At 38.3% G+C, this 14,626-nt stretch overlaps 1 protein-coding gene across 1 annotated transcript in view; it reads right to left on the bottom strand.

The window, feature by feature from the left end:
* The window catches only part of LOC140199808 (uncharacterized), a 28,359-nt gene extending 14,163 nt beyond the window's left edge, over positions 1 to 14,196 (bottom strand). Inside the window, exon 1 of the mRNA XM_072262298.1 lies at positions 14,114 to 14,196. The gene's annotated coding sequence lies outside the window, so the exon portion shown is untranslated. The remainder of the gene's footprint in view (positions 1 to 14,113) is intronic.
* Between the last annotated feature and the right edge of the window lie 430 nt (positions 14,197 to 14,626).

The following is a 14,626-nucleotide window of genomic DNA, read 5'->3' as shown; positions in this document are numbered from 1 at the left end:
TGCTCTACCACTAATAAATCATTGGGTTTTTTTTTAATAGAAAGTTAAAGATTTCTGCTTTTATCTGACTATATTGAGAAATAGTATTTGTTCCATCATATGCCCATGGCAAAAAGAGTTGCTGTAAATTGTGAAGTAATGAATAAAAAGAATTCTATTTTTGCTATGCAGCTTAATAAACGATGGAACTCCGGAAATGCTGCACATTGCACCAATAAATATGTAAAATATCTACCAGAATTCATATCTGAGACATTGTATTCTATCCATTGTATAGAATGGATGACAACACCCTCAATGTTCGCAGACTGGCAGGTAGAACTGCTCAAATGCTTGCATCAAACCTAGTAAGGAAACAATGAGGTAGCTTAAAAAGCTTCTGTTCATTAACTAAACTTCAAGGAAGAGGTATTAATATGATGGTAATTGTTTTGAATAAAACATAATCCTCTTATTTCACCTCAAGTACATCATGCTTTATCAGCAGAAAGAGCAGCATAATTCAGAGCTAAAATTATTCACGTATAGAAGTCAGTCAGGTTTTTTTTCTCTTTATTTATTCATGGGATGTGGACATCGCTATCCATGCCTGCATTTATGTCCATCTCATTCTCTCCCTGAACTAAACAAATAGTTAAAAGTAAACTTATCAACAGGTCCAGAGCAGCGATTCCAAACAAGGGCAGTTATTTGTCCCAAGGGGGTATGAACAGAAATAGAAGTTGTCGGGGTGGGGGGGGGGGGGGGGAGCGGTAAGCAGCACTCTAACTTGAGGCATGAGACTTGACCAACAATTAGTAGAACAGGCATTTTCTAAAACAAAAGGATGAGGCACTGGAACACAGGAAGAACCATAGCTCTGCAGGCAGTGAGCACTTGTCTTCACAGCACATCTGAAACTCAGCAATTTCATCCAACTGTATCAACCAAAAAGACATTAATGGGGATGCATAAATTAGCAACCAGTGTGCCCTTTAACTTGCAGTACAGAACAAGTTCATGCAATTTAACAGCTGGTAAGTCAAGTACACCCTCTCAACTTTCTCTACAGATCAACGGAAAACAGGTCACGCAACGATATAGCGCTGGTTGGAACCAAGCAGTAAAAGGGAACCAATCATTGGAACTGCCAACCCTGATGATTCCTCTTGAGGTGTTAAAAGTGACCCCTTGGCTTCATATCTGCAGTCAAGAACCATTTTTGGGGATTATGAGACTTCCTTGACTGGTCAATTGCATGAACTGGGGTGGTATCGAGGTAGCTTGCCGAACACTAGCTCTATCCCGACTAACATTCAGATTCCAATCTGGACCCTTGTTAACTTAATTTTCGCTATTGTGATCGTTTTTATCTTCGCCTTGCCGCACCTCTGCATGCTGCTACCATCCTTCCATCTGTGTCAAGTTGCTGCTGTCATCAACATCCAATAGTCATTCCCAGTTTGTGTTAATTTTTCGTTTTAATTTAGCCCCACTAATGATGGATAAATACTTATGGCGCAATCTTTGAGGGTGAGGTCGTGAATTCTAATCCTGCTAAGAAACAGAAACTACAGGAAATGCATCAATATTATGTTTATATACCTGGAGTATGGTTTTATTCCATTCCGTTAGATCAGTAATGTTCCATGCGTCTTATTTGTAATACTATATTTTCTAATGAAGCCATGAAACCATCAAGATTGCAGGAACACTTCCGTAAAAGACACCCCGAAAAGGCTACTTATGGCATTACTCAGTTCCAGAAGATGAAAGCAGCATTTGAAAAATGTTGTACACTCGAATCATTTGGCAAGAAAGCTAAAAATGACCTCGATAGTGGTCTCGTTGCTTCTTATAACATTTCCAAAATGATAGAAAGGTGTGGAAAATCTCATACCATTGGTGAAAGATTAATAATGCCTGCTGTATCAGAAGTGCTCACCACTGTTCTCAAAATGGATACCAGTATTTTAAAATCAATTCCTCTGAGTAACAACTCTCAAGTTCATCATATTGACAAAATGAACAAAGATATTGAGTATCAACTATTCACACAGCTACAAAAAACAGAATTTGGGATATAACTGGATGACTCCACTGTGTGAGACAACAGGACATTGCTGATGGCATATGTACTGTTTATCAGAAATGGAAAAATTTATGAAGAGATTCTTTTGTAAAACGATAAAAATAAATAACAATGAAAAATCAATCAATGAACTCAAAATGTATATTGAGGATAAAAGTATTCCAATTAGGAACATGATTTCTTGTGCAACAGATGGAGCACTATATATGATAGGTCACCATGCTGGTTTAGTGGCAATTATGAAAGAAGAAATTCCAAATTTGTTTGCAATCCATTGTGTAAGTCATCACCAACATCTCACAGCCAAATACTTCAGCCAGTGACTTTTTTCAAGCATGACTCTTATGATATCTGCCATCAACAAAATTAAAGCTCATCTATTAAATAGCAGAATATTTCATCAGTTTTGCCAAGATAACGATGAAGAGTTTGAACACTTGCTTCTTCACACTGAAGTGCACTGGCTGACAAAAGGCTGCCTCTTAAAGCTTTTCTTTGATCTTTTTGTCACTGTGGTTAATTTTTTGCTCAAAGTCGACAAGAGCTTGGGAAACAAGATGGAACTATGTGGAGATGCGGCATACCTTGCCAATCTGTATGACAAAATGAACATTCTAAATATGAAACTGCTGGGTGACAATTTCAATTTAATCTAGGCAAAACATGCAGTGTCCACTTTTATCAAAAAATTGAAAATACAAAAGACAACATTGGGAGATGAATATTCTCAGTTCCCTGTATGGAAAGTATGGCATTCTCTTTCATAGATAGTGATTTGCAAGAATACTACTTACACCCGCAGTCACTGAAGAAGGATTTTCAAAATCAATTCAAGGATTAGAACGACCTGGAAATTCCAGACTGGGTAATTAACCCATTTCTTTGCTAAGTGGAAGAATGTGAAGAAGCCAAAATGCTTTTCAAAAATGTCAGCTTTTGTGATACGTGGTTACACCATCATGTGAAGCTTCCTGATCTTTGGAAAAGAGCCAAACTGCTCTTCAATGCATTTCCACCCTCCTACCTTGTCGAAACAGGCTTCAGTGCAGTGAACCACATACACACAAAAAACACTTGGACATTGTTATGTGTGGGGGCTTAAGGCTTTTGCTGTCACAACTTGAACCAGATATTTCAACTCTTGCTAAAAACCATCAAGCTCAAGGATCACATTGATATTGAAGCTGCTGTACAGCACACAGGGACTGTGTAAGCTAGGTTTAAAGACAAATAAAAATTTAAAGCAGAATCATTTTTCTCATGTTAGCATACGGTAGACATGTTTTTACACTATGGGGCACTGGAAAGTATATTGTGCCTAAGAGGGGTGCTGGCAAGTATAAAAGTGCTTTGATGAGGGGGGGGGGTTGGGCGATGGGCAACCTGTAAGTTGGGAACCACTGATCTGGAGTCACAAGAGCCTAGACTGCACAATGACCAAAGGTTTACATCCCTAAATATATTTGTGCACTATTTGGAAATCCACTGTTGTGAAACACTTCTGTTTTTGACAACTGCCACTTGTGTCTTGCTCGCAATCCAATGAAGGCTGTACTGATCACATGTTGCATGAGCAAATTAAATTGCCTCTCACTCGTATTAAGTAATAATAATTAAAATGACTTTTACTGTACTGGATATGCCGATGTAGTTGAAGAGTTAAAAGCAGGGCTTGAAATAAATTCTTCTCTTATATTTACTTTTACATTGAAGTTATTATCTTGTCATTCTATAATAATAATACTATGCAGAACTATTTTCTCCTAGGATGATTTTATGTATTTTGTATTAGTGGCTGAAAGCAGAGATTGTCATGTAAAATATTCATTTTAATTGTGAAGTCACTGGTGTATCCTGGCAATTTACTATACAATAATTGCTAATGCAGTCCATAGATCACATTCACACCTCAGATTCTGGAGCAATGCAGAGATGTTTATCAGACTCTGTAAGCTGTACAGACATAAGTAAACTAGACAGTCACTGTGCTTGACTATTTAATCATTACAAAATTTGTGCTTAATGCCAGCAACAGAACATCATGACTGAATTCATTTGCTTCTGATATGATGTCCCTAATCTCAACAGAACTTGGATTTGTGTCCTTTATAGTTATGTAAACTGAAAGTACAAAGTTGACCGTCCTTTGTTGAATTCTTCTTTCTGCAGTATAAATGAATTTAATTTGTTTCACTGTCTTTGATTTGACCTGATTGTCTTACACTTGGTATGCATGAAGAATTTACTCCTTTCAACTGAATTGTTTAGCATGGGAGAGGCTTTGCAGAAATAAGAGTTGCTTTCTTCTGCTCAATCCAGGTTACTCGGAAAACTGAATCAAAGAAAAGGCTGTGGGGAGCAACAGAATATTAGCTATTGATTTTTACTGAAAGAAAACATTTTTGCCTACGCTTGCAATATTTCTGAAAAAGCTATTAAATTGTCTCTTCAGTGAGAAACTTGAGTGATACTGATGTTGGTTGACAACACACTTCTTTCAATATAACTCAGTTACCAGCCATCAGTCTGTACATAAATTTCCTTCATTGTGTATTGCCTAGACTAGACTACTCTCACTGTAACTCTGAAAAATATGTGTAATGCAGAAATTACATATATAATGTAATCCTTCCACTTGCCTCAAATTGCAAGTGTGGTACATGCTTCAGTGTTTAACCATGTATGACCTTTATTAAAGTTATAATTTTATCACAAACCCTTTTTATTGGTAAAGTTCAAGTTTTTTTCATTTTCTTGAGGATTCTTCCTTTTGTGTTGTGAAAAGCAATCTAAAACCCATATTTTGTTGATTTGTACTGGCAAAGTTTCTGTGCAAAGCTTAATTAAACTAATATAGCATGATATCTTGTTAAAATACTCTGGATTCCGGTTAACTGGGACACATCGGGACCAGTACATTTTGGCCCAATTAAGTGGGTGCCCCAATTAGCCAAAGTTTCATGGAAATAGTTAAAAAAAGTATAAGAGAAAATACAAACCACTGTTTAACTGAGTAACAAATGATGTATTTAAACAACAGGAATTCTGGAGATGCTGGAAATTCAAGCAACACACATCAAAGTTGCTGGTGAACACAGCAGGCCAGGCAGCATCTCTAGGAAAAGGTACAGTCGACGTTTCAGGCCGAGACCCTTTATCAGGACTAACTTATGTATTTAAATGAAATACAAAACAAATTAGAACACTATTAATATTACTAGTGGTTGTCCACTGACCATGGTAGGAAATCTGTGCAAGAGAGTTTTTAAATGGAAAAGCCATTGCACTGAGGAGTTCTACTCTCTCAACCTCAGAAGTCCAGGTCCAGTGGTACGAGTAGGTGTCACAACTGGAGCCTTCCCTGGTTGCAGTGGTTGACTATGACCTCTGCGTCTCACCACGCTCTTTGCTTTCCAGGTAGCATTGCAGCACTGCCTTCCTGAAGTTTGGATCTCACTGTAGATCTCGTCTGCCCAGACCACCAGGGCTGACTTCACATGCTAGCACAGGCATGTCCCTATCTCACCGGGGTATGAGACCCGTTGGCAATCCTCATCTGGTTTAGCCCACCTGTCGGCTCTTTAAGAAGGGAGGGAAGCAGAAAAAAAGGAAATGATAGGCCAATTGGCTTGACCTCAGTAGTTGGGAAGATGTTGGAGTGGATTGTTAAAGATTGGGTTTCAGGGTACTTGGAAACACATGATAAAATAGGCCAAAGTCAGCATGGTTTCCTTCAGGAAAATCTTACCTGAGAATTCTGTTGCAATTCTTTGAGGAAGTGAAAAGCAGGATAGACAAAGGAGAATGGTAGATGTTGTGTACTTGGAATTTCAGAAGGCCTTTGACATGAGGCTGCTTAAGAGCTGATAGTATTACAAGAAAGATACTAGCATGGGTAGAGCACTGGCGGATTGGCAGGAGGCAAAGAGTGAGAATGAAGGGAGCTTTTCTGATTGGCTGCTAGTGACTGGTGGTGTTCTACAGGGGTCAATGTTGGGACTGCTTTTTAGACTATATGTCAATGATCTGGATGACAGAATTCGTGGCTTTCTGGCCAAGTTTGCAGACCATACAAAACTAGGTGGAGGGGGCAAGTAGTGTTGAGGAAGCAGGGAGGCTGCAAAAGGATTTAAGACTGATTAGGAGAATGGGCAAAGAAGTGGCAGATAGAATACACTGTCAGGAAGTGTATGGTCATGCACTTTGTTAGAAAGAATAAAAGCACAGACTATTTTCAAAACAGAGAAAATTCATAAATCAGAGGTGGAAAGGGACTTGGGAGTCCTTGAGCAGGGCTCCCTAAAGGTTAACTTGCAGGTTGAGTTGGTGGTGAGGAAGGCATATGCAAAATTGGCATTCACTTTAAGAGGACTAGAATATAAAAGCAAGGATATAAAGCTGTATAAGGCATTGGTGAGGCTTCACTTGGAGTATTGTGAGAAGTTTTGGGCCCCTTGATCTAAGAAAGGATGTGCTGATATTGGAGAGAGTTCAAAAGAAGTTCACGAAAATGATTCTGGGAATGAAAGACTTATCATATCAGGAGCTCTATCAGGATAGAGGGACGTCCATTTAGAACAAGGAAATTCTTTAGACAGAGAGTGGTGACTGTGAAATTCACTGCCACAGGGTGCTGTGGAGGTCAGGTCACTGCGAATATTTAAGGTTCTTGATTAGTCAGGGATTGAAAAGCTGTGGGGAGAAGGCAGGAGAATGCGTTGAGAGGGAAATAGATTAACTAAGATCAAATGACAGAGCAGACTTGATGGACTAAACAGCCTAATTCTGCTCCTATGTCTTATGGTCTTATCCTTCCTTAGATATGGGGCCTAAAATTTCTGGTCAAGATGGCACCTACATACTTCGCTCTCACAATTGACATATTTGGGATAGACCACAAAACTATTTATTTCCCTTCTTTTACATCTATTTTTCATCTTGAATATGTTTCTGGAACTGTTCAAGCCTGTGATTTGCAGTTTGAAGATTGCTTGGGTGATCCAGTGCTTTGCTGTCTCCGAGAGGATTCCAGGAGGCAATGAGTTCAAGCCTCCCAGTAAGGAGGCTGCAGGGGGTACAAGCAAATGTTCAACTCCATTTCGCCGATTAAAGCTTCCATTTTTTGCTGATTAAAACGACAAGGAGGATTGAAACATCAAGGTGAATCTGGAAGGTGTGCGCTGGTTGGCTGCCTTCTGATTGCCCTGCTACCAGAGAGGGGAACCTGTGTGGCCTGCCACTATGCCCAGAGGAATTACTGAGATTTTCTGTTTTTTGGGCATAGATATAAATATGAATATGGGTTTGGACTATGGACTTTTTTCAGTATTACAGTTTTTTTATATTCTGTGTTTTTGTTCTTCCATTCTTTCTTGTTTTTTTGTGCAGGTGAAGGGGATTTGGGAGTCGATGTTTTTGTTATGTAGTTTCTTTGTTTGGGTAGAGGGGGATTAGGTTGTCAATGTTCTTTTCACGTTTCGTACGGAGGGGGGTTTGAAGTGTGATGTTTGCATTACCGTTTTTTTTCTTGGTTTCGAGGCTATCAGGAGAAAAAGAACCTCAAAATTGTATAGTTTCATAATAAATGAACCTTTGAATCCTATAAAACTTGCCACGATATTCCAAATGTGGTCTGGCTGATACCTTATAACGCCTCAGCATTTCAGCCTTGCTTTTGAGATCCCAGTCCTCTGGAAATGAATGTTAATAATTTATTTGCCTTTCTTACTATCAACTCAACTTGCAAGTTAGTAACTTGAATGAGGAAGTGGAATGTGGGTTAGAAGTTTGTATGCCACACAATAGTCGGTGGTGGTGCGGATAGTACAGAAGGTTGTCATTGGTTACATCAGAACATTGATAGGATGCAGAGCTGAGCTGAGAAGTGGCAGGTGAGTCCGTAAAAGTGTGAAGTGATTCACTTTGGAAGGTCAAACCTGAAGGCAGAATACAGGGTTAATGGCAGGATTTTTAACAGTATGGAGGAAAAGAGATCTTGAGGGTCGCATCTATAGATTCCTCAAAGTTGCAGTGAAATTGATAGGATGATTAAAAAGGCATATGGTGTGTTGGTCCTTATTAGTCAAAGGACTGAGTTTAGGAGCCACAAGATAATGATGCAGCTCTATGAAACTCTGGTTAGACCACATTTGGTATACTGTGTTCATTTCTGGTTGCCTCATGATAGGATGGATGTGGCAGCTTTATAGAAGGTGCAGAGGAGATTTAGTAGGGTGCTGCCTGGATCAGACAGCATGTCTTATGAGGACAGGATGAGTGAGCCAGAGCCTTTTCCTTCAGACAAGAGGATAAGAGATGACTTGATAGAGGTGCACAAAATGATAACAGGCATAGATAGACTGGCCAGGGCTGAAATAGATAATACAAGGGGGCATAACTTTGTGACTGGAGGAACATATAGAGGAATTTCAGAGGTAGGTAGTATGTGCAATGTACTGCTAGGGGTGGTGGTAGAGACAGATACATTACTGACATTCAAGAGGCTCTTAGGCACATGGATGAAAGAAAAATGGAAGGCCGTGTGGGAGGAAAGGGATGGGGGTTAAAGGAATGGCACAACATCATGGGCTGAAGGGCCTATATTAAGCTGTACTGTTCTGTGTTCAATGTATCAATACCCTGACATAGCAGTTGGTTTTAGTGGTACTTGGGTCATTAATAAATCTGCAAAATATAGTCTTCTTCTATTCATGTAATTGTACACTCACAGATACACTACATGCTTTCCTGTAAAATCCAGCTACTTGAGTAGAATGGGCCAAGCTAAATGTACTGTGAACTATTGCCAATATTGGAAACATTTGTAATAAAGCAACTACAAGTAATAAAATAAAAATTTAAGGACCCTGAACCTTGAACATAGTAGAATCAAGGAAAAGGTGGGAAAGGTATGAAGAGTCACATGCTATTTTCTTAAAATAATTTCTGACAGTGTTATCTTGATGGATAACCGGTAATTGAAAGAATAACTTGTTTTAGCAACTAAAATATAGAATATCAATACCACAGATACATTTGTTTGTATCATGCAAGGTGCATTGTTATACTACGTTCGACTTGTAAACTTTGCTTCATTATCTCACATTTTAGCAACAATTAGGCAGTTCAAGGTGAATTTCTGCTACCTGGAGGGATCACCTGTAAGAATAAAGGGGGCAGTAAATCTAGTATCAGCTAGGGTACGAAATCCAGACAAACAAAATTCTTTCCATACAGCTGTTGGTAAGATAAATTCTGTCTCACCAGCAGTACACATCTGTCATGTACAGGTGGGAAGGTGTACCCGGGTGTCCAAATATTGGTTCCAGATCCCATAAGTCTTTGCATTAAGTCAAACAAGGACAAGGAAAGATTCTCCAGATTACCAAATACTTTCTCAACTGAGAAATCAGTAATCCTGTAAAATAAATCAGCATTCATAACAAAATATTACTAGAGAAATTAATGACCAGTAAACTGACAAAATTCAAGGACATGGTTATGGACATTCTAGACTTTTGCAAAAGGTAATTGTAGTGACACAGAATGCTCTGACCAAAATTCTATCAAATCAAGAATGGTTCCTTCAGGTTAAAAAACACAAACGGCCCAACTATTTAAGGAAGAATAAAGTCTGTCATCAGCAGAGAAAATGGTGGAATCCGTTATAAAGGATGTGATATGAAGAACTTAGGAAATAATAGAATTGAACAGAGTCAATGTGAAAGGAAAATCATGTTTGACTCATCAAGGCAGAAATTGATAGATTCTTAATTGGAAACTGGGTTAAGGATTACAGGGAAAGGGGAAAATAATGAGGTTGAAAAAAAAACAGCCATGATTGAATGGTGGAACAGACTCAATGGGTAAAAAGACTGAATTCTGCTCCTATACTTTATCTTATCTGCTGAAACTGTAATCTGTAGAATAGGCAAGGGAGAACCAGTGGATAGAATGTATTTTGATTCACAGAAGGCTTTTTATTTTGTCCCCATAAGGTTAATAAGCAAACATAAGGAAATGTGAAAAATATACTCAAGTGAGAATTGGTTAACAGAAAGGAAGAGCAGTAATAGATTGGCTGAGGGAACGAAATGCAAAATGCCCAAGTTGCTGAATACATGAAACTACATGAGTTTATGAGTAGTGAAGAGAATGCAAAAAGGTGAGACATAGACAAGCTAAGATTATAGGCCAGGACATGGCTGGTGGAATATAGTGTGTAAAAATGTGAAGTCATCCACTTCAGAGAAACAAAAAGAAATTCTGGGCAATTTCTCAAATGGTCAAGATTAGGAAATGTTCACAGGCAAAAGGACTTTGACATCCTTGCACATAAGTCACTGAAAGCTAAACAGCAGATGCAGACACAATTAATAAAAGTGACCCCTTGGCCTTTATCCAGGGTTTGAGCACTGCAATAAGAATGTTTTTCTCTAATTACATAAGGTTTTGGTGAGAATACACCTGAAGTATTGTGTGCAACTTTGATTTCTTTTCTTTGGTGTACATTTTTGCTAAATGATCACAAAAAAATCATTAGTGTGGCATCTAGAATGGCATGCCTCTTTTTATAGGTAAATATTAAGTAAACTAGGCTCCTTTACTCTAGAGCTTATAAGAATAAGACCAAATACAAACCACATATAATTTTTAAGAGGGATCAACACATTCCTGCAGAGATCTTCTCCCTTTCTTTCCAATCAAGATGAAGGGTCTCAGCCCAAATCATTGGGTTTAATCCCCTCCATAGATGTTGCCTGATATGTTGAGTTCCTCCAGCATTTTGATGTGCTGCTCAAGGTTCCCACCATCTGCAGAATCTCTTGCATTTGTAAACAAACTTGATCTCACTCTCACCAAAAACTATCAGGAACAGATTTAAGTGTTTACAATGTCACAGGCTGGAATGAACAAATATAGACCTTTTAGAGAAAAGTCCCACTTTCACATTGAATACACCATCTATATAAAATAGAGTATGTTCAGAATGAATCTAGCAGCTCAAAATTTTGCAACCATGGAGTCATTACAGACCATTGGAAACAGAACTGTATTCCACAATTTGTAATTTTCTGCCCTGACACATCCTTCATTCAGGCCATGGGGTCAAGTCTGCTTTTAATGCAGTAGAGTGTGCCAGGGCAGCATCTAGAATACCAGAAACAAGGTTCTAAAATGTCAAATGCAACTCTAAATAACAAAAACAACATGTAATCCAATAATCAGATCCAAGGCCTGCAGTCTAGCACATCCATTCAGGAATGGCAATGTACTAATGAACAAATAATGGCAAGTGACAGTTTTAACATCATCCCTATCTTCTAAGATGAAAGGGCTCAGCCCATGAATTACAAAGAAAAGTCAGAACGATTTACAACCATGTACCCACAAAATTCAGTGTTTATTGTTATGTACCCCGTAACTGGGTTGCCAAACCAGCAGAAATGGATCACTCAGTTGGAGTCTGGATTACTAGAACTAAGAAAGTTTTATTAAAGAAAGAAGCAACACAGTACTCTAATCAAAAGGATAATAAATGCAACAGTTCAGCAATGATAAACACACATGTACACAGTATTAAGATAACAGGATCAATCAAGCTCTATCGTTGTCTAAGGGTAAATGACCAGTTTCAAAGTGACGCAAAGTTCAGTTCAGTTCGCAGTAATCGCTGCCGTGGGAGATGGACAGTGGGGGGAAGGAGAGAGAGAGCAAAACAAATGAATATTCAAACGGCTTCCACACAGACCTTCGATATTCTTCGCAGTCAGCTTTCGGGCGAGCCCTTTGTGATGTCATCTGAGGTCACCGACCGTGACCCCTCCGTTTCCAGATACGATCGTTTCTCTGCGGTGAACCTGGCACCCAGGCAAGGGTGGACACACACCAGGTTCCCGCCGATCGTGCCTTTCCACCCTGTGCGTCTATGGCTTGATCCCGCGACCAGCTGTCCAAAACTTCCCACCGACTTGTGGAAGACGCACTGCTTCCAGGGTCTCGTTACCTCGGGGTGTCGTGTGTGTCTGCCTTAGCGAACCTGTCCCTTTTTATCCCCCTGCTGGAGTATCGCCTGTCCATCACTTCAAACAGTTCAGGGTTCAAAGGGGGAGCCGATCTTGATAGCTCTCCTTCCGTTAAACTCTCCTGTCCCTTCATTAACATCTCCAAATGCTGCTCCATTGTTTTCCTTATCTCTCTTTCTCCTGAAGACAGGTGGCAGACCAACTGCTGATCCCACTGGTGCCAGCACAGGACAGCTAACATCTTAATCTATGTGTAATATCGTCACATTATCTAGCCCAAATAATTACCATTCAATCAGGTTATTCTCAATCCTAGACAAAATGATAAATGGTGAAATTGATAATGTGGTAACAGTGAATAATCTGATCACCAATGCCCTGTTTGAGATTGACAAGAACCACTCAGTTCCAGATCACACAGCAGCCTTAGTCCAAACATACACCAAAGGACTAAAGCTCAGATGCAAGGCAAGAATAAGATGCCAGATCTCATTGCTATTTTTTTTTATTTACTTCACTTAAAAGTACTTTCAGATTTAATGCTTCATTCAATAAAACAAACCTCTGGCAATGCAGCAATCTCTCAATCCCACCTAAATGTTTTAGTCAACTCTTTGGAATGTGATGAACCCACAATCTTCTGACTGAGCAATGAGGGCTTCACCCACAAAGCCAACATCCAGCATAACAGAATGCATGAGTGAGAGGATCTTTCAAAGAGTTATTTTCTTAATTGCAGCATAAAAATTTGCTGGTATAAAATTCTTAACCAACATGAAGGACCTGCTGCATAATGTGAAACAAGATACCGAGGTATAATAGCATAAAACATTCTTTCTCCCACTCACTATCACATACAGATGGCCATGTATTTTCTCTCATTTAGGTATTTATTTACAGACAAATAAAACTTCCCTGAGAGTATTTAGTTATAGGTAGCTTGAAAGCACACCCCTAAATATTTAAGTATAGGTAGCTTAAAACCATTGATCAGTTTCCATTTCTCTTTTTTTTCCAAAACAACTGAATTCTGACTGAAACAGTAAGCTTTTTTTAAAAAATGGCGGCTGGGCAACAAAATCAAATAGTTTCTCTAAACACTGTGCTCTATTAGTATTCTGCTCTTCACCACACCAAATAAAGCTCTCAGTGCATCCTCTGTCAACCTGACAACAGCATTGCTCATAAAGACATATGAATTTACTTGGATTTTTTGACAGGTTTAACCCCTCTTCACTCAGTCTGAACAACTCCAAACAGGTTTGTTTTTGTTATATGGAAAAATAAATGGCAGTATCAGCCACTTATTCGACCGTAATGAGTAGAAGCATAAAAATGCCATGGCATAGGATAAAATCTTGTAATTGTTTAATCAATATTAAGCCCAATTCTGAAGCTAAATCTCCACATTAAAGTTAAATTTTAAAAGCAATAAATGCTTTTAACAACCTATGTTAGCACAAAAAAAATCAAAGTATCATAAATTTATCAAAAATGCCATTGGCACTTTTAGTCTGTTACAGCTCTTAACTGGAAAATACCTATCCAAGTAATAAAAGCCAGAAAGAAATAACAAAAATCTGCATTTTCAGACTTCACACAATAAACAACAGAAACAAGCTACAATTCCTGAAGCTCCTTATATCTGCCAGTTCCAATTACTCAGGTGTTAATTGAGCTTCTGAAGCTACAATTCAATAATCTCTGTTAGTATGTTTGCAAGGTTTAATTTACCCAACGTATAACTAAGACATTTATCACAAGAATTAGACATTATTTAAAATGCAGTAACTACAGAAAAATGCATTTAATGGCATGGATTGATGCTTGCAGCAACTTTTTTGACACAGTACATACGTAACAATTGTTCTTTTTGTCACTAACAACAGTAGACAATTCTACTGATTAAAAGTTGTGTCAAGATTGATTAAAACTAAATGAACACTCTCACACATAGTATACATCTGAATACCTCCACATGAAATGAAAATACAGAGGATATAAAATAAATTAGTACCATTTTCTTCAAGACATTTCATATTTTCCTTTGGTGTTTTCCAATTTGACATTTCTTCCTTCGGTCCTGGCTCTGTGATAGTTCCTAAAGAATTCTGATAACTGTAAAAGTTGATGAATAAATTGCAACACACCAGCACTCTAAGCATGTAGCTGTGATCGAGCCTTTTACACACCCCCTCTCAAGGTTGCCAGCAATTCTAACTCATGACACATACGGTCCGTTGGGGACCAAGTAAGGAAATTCTGACTACCAACAGTCATTGCAAAATAATTTTCAATATTAAAGCATAAAAAGCAAATTAACTGGTAAATTTTACTAAGATACCTGAATAAATAAATACATGAAATTATCTGGTCTTAAACCTCTGGAAAACGTACAATACTTTTAAATAGCATGGACATTTTACTTAATGAAAGTATAAATACATAAGCAGCATAGTAATAGTAATGAATGCAAGTAACTCAGTATTTCATTATTTATGCATTAAAAAAAAATTAAATAGAATTCACA

The sequence above is a fragment of the Mobula birostris genome, chromosome 6 (assembly GCF_030028105.1).
Source record: "Mobula birostris isolate sMobBir1 chromosome 6, sMobBir1.hap1, whole genome shotgun sequence".
NCBI lineage: Eukaryota > Metazoa > Chordata > Chondrichthyes > Myliobatiformes > Myliobatidae > Mobula > Mobula birostris.
Note: the sequence above shows the minus strand (reverse complement) of the source record. Positions and strands in the feature narration are given on the sequence as shown.